The sequence below is a fragment of the Drosophila busckii genome, chromosome 3R (assembly GCF_011750605.1).
Source record: "Drosophila busckii strain San Diego stock center, stock number 13000-0081.31 chromosome 3R, ASM1175060v1, whole genome shotgun sequence".
Taxonomy (NCBI): domain Eukaryota; kingdom Metazoa; phylum Arthropoda; class Insecta; order Diptera; family Drosophilidae; genus Drosophila; species Drosophila busckii.
Window position 1 is genome coordinate 15134786 of NC_046607.1, and position 9576 is coordinate 15144361.

The window sequence follows — 9576 nt, forward strand, 5'->3', positions numbered from 1 at the left end:
GTACAAGATATAAAGCTTAAAGGCTTAGTACTCAGTTGTTAAATAAAATTCAAACGCGAACATCAAACTTAGCTTTGCACTTGAACTCATATATATTTATCTGATGGCCAACATTTTATATTTATTATTTGTTTACTGAACAAACAAACACTTGATAAATTAAATTTCGTAGTAACTTACTCTTGGCAGCTAATATTTGTTATTCAAATCTTTATTTTTTAGTCTAACTTTAAACATAAATAAATGGCAAACAAATAAATATTTTAAGTAAGTCAGATAAACACAACATACACATTGCTAATAGTATTGTAAGTGTAAACATATACAACATGCATGAAAACCAATAAAAACTCTAAGCAAACGAGTCAACGTTCAAGTGGTTTCAAATTCAACAAAAATATATAAAAGTCAAAACCATAAATGGTTCTAAATAAAATAAATACCAAGCTGATAAATTCAGCTGTATCTTTAATTAAGCAACTTGGCAACTTATGCTGATGCGGCGTATGTGTAATATTTACAAAACGATAGACAGCTGCCTGCCTGTTTAGCCATCTTAACGCTTTTGGGCAGTATGCTATATAAGCTACTTGCTTTTATATTGATTGCGATCTACCTTGGACTTAAAGCATTTTAATAACTTTCCAAAATGTTCAATAACTTTGCCATTAAGTTATGCAACATTGTCTGCTGCCTGGTTAGCACATATGCGTATTATAATTTGCCTCACACACACACACACACACACACACTATATATATAAAGCTGTGAGACAGTTTTACAAAAGGTGTCAGCGCCCTTTTGTATGCATGTCTTCCGCCTGTCAATGACAACAGCCAAAGCGTAGCAGAAATTACTTTGTTAACATCTCAAAACGCTTTAAGCGTCGTAAGCCGAGCGGGCCAAGCATTTTGTGTGGAAAAATTCAAATCGTTATTGGCGCTGACAGCTCTTTGGCGCTAGCTAGACATAATTTAAGTGCCGTCAAATCTTTAGCAACAGCAATGCGCTCTCAACTTGGCTGACCAATCAAAAAGAACTTGACTTGACTTTTGGTTGCGCAACTTAACGCTGATAATATAATATTAAATTAAATGTATATAAATGTTGAATGCCTAATAACATAAAAGTATTTTTACATTTGCTGTTCACATTTGCTTTTCTTGTTATGCGCTGCTTTACTTAAAACAAATTTGTTGAAACATTAAAAACAGACTTAGCAAGCAATTCATATAAAATTTGCTGCATTTTTACTGCCAATTCACAAGCATAAAGGGAATACGCATTGAGCTCATGTTTCTATGTATGTGTGTGTGTTGCCGTTGCACTTATCCTTTCACTTGATGCGCATAATGAAGAGCACTCTGTGCTTATAAAAGCATAGCGGCAACAAATAAAAATGTTTTAAATACACACACACACACACATACACGTATGCTAATGGCTGTAGGTGAGCACATGTTGCATGGGCTAAGAACTAACGCTTGCCTTTCAATTGACGGCCACGCCTTACGTCGCTGAACTAAGTTTTAATTTCACTTTCATACTCAGTTGCATTTGCTCATTTAATACTTACACATAAACACACACAGACACACACACACACATAGTATAAGCATGCATGCGTTTGCCACAAGGACACTCTGGCATTTGCTGGCAGCCTCTCGCTTTTATACATTTTTTTTATACTGATGTGTTTATGTATTTATACCCAACGCAAACGCAGATTCACACACACATAAATCATACAGTAAGCGTGTGTGTGTGTGTGTGTGTGTGTGAGCATAAGTGGCTTTAGCCAAGCATGATGGCATTGCCACTCCCCCTTTCATGCGTTGGCTGGTCCAAGTGAAACAGTAAACAGCTGCGAGATAAATTGCTCATCTGCTCGACCTCGACGCTTCAGGCATGCTGCCCACTCCGCACTACCCCCTCCACACTCCACATATATGCGCCTGGCTGCCTTTTTTTTTCTACTGTGACTCTGTGTCATCAGCGCCGCGCTCCGAGCTGAAGTGTTAAGTACATAAAACCCACATACATTGCGTTTATCCATAATGATGACCTTACTTATGAGTTGAATGCGTTTGCTGCTGCTGCTGCCATTTCAGCAATGTTGCGTATACGCAACGTACATTTATAAAAAAGTATCAGCTTTTTGGCATCACAGCACACAAACGACAGGACAGCAAAAATATGTTGCCATGTCATAGTTCAGAGTTCAGTTTAAAATTGAGTTAACTAAATATGTATAGCAGCGCACAGATTGAATAATTTATTAATGGAAAATGCTTGAATGCAATTTGTCCTTATCTAAACTCATCTTGTTAAGCGATTGTGGCTGTTGGTCTTCCATCAGCATGCAACAGAGCCACAGCCATAGCAACAGTAGCAGCAGCAACAGCAGCAGTAGCAATTCATTTAAGTTATTTTTGAAAATGTTTTTGGTGTGAGTGCAGCTGCAATTTCTCATGCCCTATTGCTGCTTGGCTGCTGTTCAATCATGATCTGACACACGGGCAGACACCCAGGGAGCACTTTGCCACTCAAGTGCCAAACAATTTCAAAAATCAACAGCAAAAGTACCAGGGGCGACAGTTGCCGTAACACAGACAGACAGACACACACACGCACACAGAGAGAAGGAGCAATCAGAAAGAGAAGCAACATTGGCAGTGACATAAGCTACCTGACTAGCTAGCTAGCTGGCTGGCTGGCTAACTGGTTTGGTTCAATTAATTAACTTGGCCAAAAGGTAAGGTCGAGTATCTCTAATGAATACCAAATGAGCAGCAGAGCTCAACTTGCCATACAAAGAACTGCATTGGTGTGTGTGTGGGAGTTCGCGATTTATTTTGAGTAATAAATTCGCACAAAAGTGTCACAAATTTATGGAGCGCCGACAGCTAGCACAGATGACAGATGACGCGGGCGAATGCGTATGGGCGTATGTGGAGACTCAAGTGGCAAGCCACACACACACACACACACACACTTGGCTTTGGCCTAAACCGCTGCGCAACTTAGTACGCATCCATATGTCGTTGTCACTGACTCTGCCACCACCAGGTATGGCCCACCACGCGCCTCTAGTTGCTTTTGGTTTCTATCTCGTTTAGTCACTCGTGCTAATGTACATTTTTTATGCTCAGCACTGATAAGTAAGCACCGCCCAGGTGATGGTTTGTTTTGGTTTCAATTTACATACAACGTAGCTGCTGCTCCTGCTGCTGTTTGTCCTTTTTCCATTTCACCAGCCACCTCAGCTGCCCCCACTGCTCAAAAGTATGCTATATAAATGATGTGTCAGTTTGCGTTGCTTGCTGCGTTTTTATTTCCGACTCGCTTTCACTCATTTTATGCTTCAGCGCCGCTGCTCACTTGATGCCTCAGACGCTTTAACGGCGTTTGCCTCTGCGGTTTTAAGACGCACTACCCCCAGTCTCATCCTTAGCCCTCTGCCTCAGGTAGATACGCAGGTGGGGCGTAAGCATGAGCGTGCGCGCGAGCGCAAAAACAGATTACAGTTCAAGAACATGTTTTGATAAGCAGCAATTTAAAACGTGATGCTATTTTTGGTTTACACGCCCCAATCCCCCCTCAAAATACTCGCTAAAAGCAACTACAACAACAACAACAGCAGCAGCAGCAGTAGCAGCAACAAAATGCTGAGCTGTTATGCGCAGGCAAAGGAGCTGTTGAAAGCTTGTAGCTGTAGCTTAACAAAAGGTTGCCGCTGCTGCTGCTGCTGCTGGTAATTTCATTTGCTTGCATATTTAGTGGGCGAATATTTTGGCGGGATTGTCGTAACGCCTGATGGGTTGCTTGTGTACACGTTGTAAGCTTTAATGCAATTTGCCAATAAAGATGATGAGCAATTTAAGATTGTTTTTTTCTATAGAATGTCAATGGCAATGGCAATGAAGCTCAACTAAGTTAAGCAGCATCTTAAGGTCAAAGTGCAGGCTGTAAGCAAAGTAAAGCTTTCATTGCTAGCAATAATTAAAAAATAATTGAATACATGTGACTTCTGATACGCTCAAACCCAAAAATTTCATAACATGCTGCCAATTTATTTTTGTATACATATTCAGCAATTGTGAGTGTCAGTAATTAAATTGAATATGAATAGGCATTGAAAGCTTATATCTAAGTAGCCAGGACTTTTTAATACCAATACAAAACGATAATAAATATCAATAAAAATAAATGAATGAGAGCAAGCAATACAAGAAAAATAAAATAAAGAAAACAAAATTCTATGCTGCTTGCTATGTGAACTCAGACAACGATAAAAATGAAATGAATGCCAATTTTTGTAAAATTAATTTACTGTACAGACGCCAATGTCGATATTCAATGAGAATTGCAACAGAGCCAACGAATCGGCAGTGCGCAAGCAAAATAAAAATTAAATAAAACCAACAAAAAGAATCTAAACAAGGAATAAAATACTGAGGCAAGCATAGAGACAGATGGAAGGCAAGCATAAGTCAATGTCGTTGCTCAATACTAATGTGCTTTTGGTTGTTGCTGTTGCTGCTGCTGCTGCTGCTGTTGGCAGAGCGGCAACAATCAATTCTCAAGGCATCAATACGAATGGCAGCTAAAAAGTCCCAACAATAACTTTTCATTTGAAGGATAAGCGCAAAGTGGCAGCAGCCAAGCTCCAGACGCTGCTGCTGCTCCTGTGCCAGCTCTAGCTGCTCATTTTGCAGACAACAAGCATTTGTAATAACTGTCATAAGCGAAATTGGTGTTATCCTGGCGCAAGGACATTGCGACAGTGCCCCTTGCGGCATGTGGCAAAATGAACGAAATTAAATGACATTTTTTTTTGCGCTGCTCTCTTTTTTTTCCTTTGCGCTTGTGTGCTGTGTAGTGTAGTGTTCTTGTAGCGGCATGAGGAAGGCGTGAGCGCATTGAATTTAGCACCCAATATAAAAATCAACAATGTGTGTGTGTGTGTGTGTGTGTGTGTTAAAGTACGCGATAAGGATAAGCTTCAAGCATGAGCATGTGGCAAAAATTTCTTAACGCTGAGATTTCATCTTGCAACAAGCCGCGAACAGACACAACGCAATGAAGAAGTGGGCGTGGTAATGGCTGGCAGCGGGAGTAAGTGGCAAAGATACTGATGCACACACACAAACACACACACGCCTCATTCCACATATGGCAGCGCAAAATGGCGGGCAACGCAAAAATGAAAAGCGAAATGTCAAGTAACGCCCCATTATGACTGTCATAGAAATGAAAAGTAATTTTGATTTATTAAACGTTAACAAACGCGTCTAAGACAGCGCCAACAGACAACAATTTGGACAGACAGACAGACAGGCAGTCCCCTCGTACGCAGGCACGCTTCACTCCTTTGCTCAAGTTATCAGCCAAACAATATTCGCATAAATGTTGTGTTTGCGTTTTGTTACAAAAGCTTTGTTGTTGCTGCTTTTTAATATACACTTATGCAGAGTACTATGATTTTGTTATGAAGCTCATACTATAACAATCTTTAAGTTAGTATAGCTTTAGTCTTAGTACAACTCCAATGCGAGTTCAATGCGTATTCAACTTATCGGCACGTTTCAAATGCTTTTTTCATTTCGTTTTTGTTACGCACACCTCCCACTACTTTGCTTTGTTGTTATAAGAAACTCATTCGCATTGTCAACTTCGTTTTCATCAGCGACAACACAACCGCTAGACAGCAGCGAGGACAACAGCGCGTTTTGGCAAACTGACAGTCGCTTTAAGATAACAATTTTTTTTTTTTTTTATAACTACACGGCGACGGCGTCAGCCCCTAAGGCAAAGGCCTAAAATTTTGCACGCTCGTTGCTTGGGCCATTTATAACCTACTTCATTTCTGGTGCCATTTGAGGGTTGAGGACTTGTCGTGGCCTGTCATAAAAAGCAAAAAGGAAGCAAGTTAAGCATCTTGGCGGTACTCTGACATATTGCTTAAATGGTGCCCATGTGGGTGCTTCCTATGCCTTTATTTTTCCAATACCAAATTGCCATGTGTGTGCCACAACTTCAAGTATATGTAGCTGCTACCTGTCTCAAGATCGCCTGCACTTAATCAACGCACATATGCGTTTAATTGTGCAAATCATTTAATTAACGCAGCAACAGCTAATGCCTTTGACTTAACGGACGCGCATTTATCGCTCAAACGCAATGTGACAACAACAAGCGAAATGGCTACGCCTACGCCCCCAATTGGCCTCGGCGGCGCCTACTAGTTAGCAACAATATGTCCGCCAATGATTTACGACAAGTACTGCGTTTGAATGTGTCAATGTCATGCTCACTGCTTGGAGCTTAGCAGTGGCATAGCCAGCCAAAGCAAAGCCAGTGTCAATTGAAGCTAAAAATTTTGCAGTTGGATTAGCCCCCAGATTATACGGCACGCGTTGTCTCTTTGACGACAGTGTTTTTAATTACAGGGAATGTGCCTAAAGCCAGCTGAAAATGAAACGGCATATTAAATACTCTTGCTTTGAAGTTGCAGTTAAATAACTTTAATAATATTTTTAAATTTCGTATTGCCTGCAAGATCTTTATCGATAATTGCTTGCTATCGAACGTTCAACGTTAAACTAGTGTTGATCAATGGTCACACTGGCATATCACATTTAAAAGAAGGCGCAATAATTTGAAAGCTGTAAGTGCAAAATTAACTTCATGCACTTGTTGTAACCTGCATGAAACTCTTGGTAAATGTATGAAGTGGCACTCTGGCGCCTAAAATGCAGCTCCTCCCTCCATTAGGAGGAGCATGACCATGCCTTTCTGACACAGCAGGCAGCGGCATGCGGCAGGCGGCAGGCAACATCAAACATGAGAAGCGACAGGCGTGTGCCAAATGTGCCAGCAATTGGCATTGGCTTGAAGAGTGCTCGCGAAAACCGGATACGGAAATGTTGCGCTTGTTTAAATTGCCATCATCGCGTTAAACGCATGTCATGCTCAGCCGCATCAGTGTGTGTGTGTGTGTGTGTGTGTTTTGTGTTTGTGTGTATCGCGACATTTTGACTGACAGCCGCGTAACAAAATGGAAAATCAATGCCAACTGGCCATTGCACACTTGTCTGCCTTTGGCTTATTTACCCAAAGCTCCACGCAACTATTTTGATTGATTGGAATAACAGCATGGGAACAAAAGCTAATTGTTATTACAACTACATGTTTTGTATGCTATGCACATCCGCATAACATAAACAGAGCTCAGTTTACTATTTACTTTTTGTTAAGCATCTTTTTTTGGCATGCACTTTATTTATAGAATTATTTTTGAAGTGTTGCCTGTCTAACTAACCGTGCAATTTTAAGTGGATTTTGGTTGTTCGGCAACAATGTGTTGCAACATGTACTTTATGTTTTATTTGAGTCTCATGTTGACAGCATGACAGCATGACGCTGGCCGCTGGATCAAATGTTTAATTTAAATCAGTGTCACTGGCCATTAGGCAATTTATGTTGACCAGTTGCTGTTGCTGGGTAAAAAATGTTGCCAGCATATGTGATTTTCAGTCAGTTGTTAAAACTGTCAGCTAGCATGACTATTACACACACACACCGACACAACATGTGGGCAGTTAAAAGAATAAATTAAATTAAGGCATTGTCAGCTTAAAAAAAGAAGCAGCTTGAAGCCTCGTGCCTGCGGCAATGCGTGCAAGCAACTGTTAAGTGGCAGGCATGTGGCTCTTATAATCTTTATAGCACCTGACTGCGATACATATATATATGCACATATATATATATAGCATACATAAGTATGATGAAGCTTTTGCTTTTGTTTAATTTGGGCAAAAACTACATGGCAAGTACCTTTGCATGTTTTCATTTAATTTGAAACATTTTCTTAGCACAAATTACAAAACCCATATGCTTATAGCTATGTATATATGTTATGTACATATATATAAGCGTTACATATGGCGTCATTCGCTTGGCTTATCTTTCATCACAGTAAACGGCTCTACGCTTTGCCATCGGCTCAAATTGAGTGCAAAACCATTCTGAGGCTAGAGACAATGTTTGGGTTGCCAAAAAAGAAAAAAAAAACGTTAATAAATAACAGAGCTATATATAGTATATATGGTAGTAAATTATGTTTATACTCTTGCCTTTAAGCCAAAACAAAAATTTCGATTAAAATGATTTTTTTTTTTTTGAAATTCCGGGTAGCCCTTTTTGCAATAGTTCGGAGCAATGTTGTCACGCGCTTTGCGTTTGTCAGCGTCCGGATTGGGGCAATTTACAGTAACACGGCCACGTGACTTGCTAAATGAACTTGCGGCGCAGCTCATCTTGTGGCAGCAACAAAAACAAGATTCAAATACGCTTGGCCAATGCTAAAGCTGATGCCAAGCCAGATGCCTGGCGCGACATCTTCCAGGCGACAGCGACGTCGGAAATGTCAGTTTGACAAATCGCGTGCAAAAATCTGTGAAATCTTGCCGGAGCTTTTCCGTATTTTCCTTTCTTTTTTTTTTCATTCATTCTGTTGGATTTTGTTTTGTAGCGCTCGGTTTTGAAACCGCCGTGCTTGATACATAAGTAAGCGGGGCTAGCAAAGCTGCCGCAAGCCGCAGTCAACGAGCTAGCTAGCATTTGTGGGTGGCAGCTTGGGGGTGGGTGTGGGGGTCAGTTGATAGGTATAGCGCATGTGTTGTGCTATGTTTTTGTTGGAATTTTTATTGTGTTGGCGCCGCTGCCGCAAATGCCGCAAAACGCCGTCGGCGCCTCTTTGGGTAATTTGTTGTGTGTTTGTCTTGCGTTTGCCTCTTTTTTTCTCACTCTCTACCCCTGTCGCACTCGCTCTCCAGCCCTGTAGTAAGTATTTCTTGTTAAGTTGCGCTGTACTGTTGGCAGTGCGGTTGCCACAATTTTTTGATTAATCAAAGGACATTTTTTGCTGCTGTTGATGCGTTAAAGAAGCCAGAATTAATGCAAAAATGATGAGTGGAAATTTGTCAAGCTTATTTACTTCCGTCAGCTAATGGGCTCGCGGCACATTGACAGCCTCTGGACCTGGAACCTGGACAAACACACCCACACAGACACACACAGCTACACACAAAGAAGAACAGTCAACGGAATTTATCTTTGTTTGCTTTTGCCAGGCATTTTTGCCTTTTTTTATTTCCATTTTATGCATAATTTTTTGTTGTTTTTATATATTCTCTTTTTTTTTGGGATAGAGCGCTTGGCTTTTACCGTTGGCCGGTTTTACCTGCGGCCATTGGGACCTGGCTTGCATATTTTAGCCGGATTTGTCATAATGCGCTAAATATTTTTTATACACATAGCTTGGCAGCAAACTGAGCAAACTGTTTGGTTTTATATTTCGAACGCTCGCAAATCGAATTCCGCTTTTGTTGCCCAGCCACTTAAAGTTATCCAGGCTAAACGAATTAGCCAAAAAGTGAACAGGAAATGCGCCCCAGCTGGTAAATATGTTAACAATTTTGTTGGGTATTTATTAGATTCGTTTTTATTCGATTTGTTCGCATACATTAGTTAATACAAATACATTAACATTTTCGTTTTTTTTTCACATAC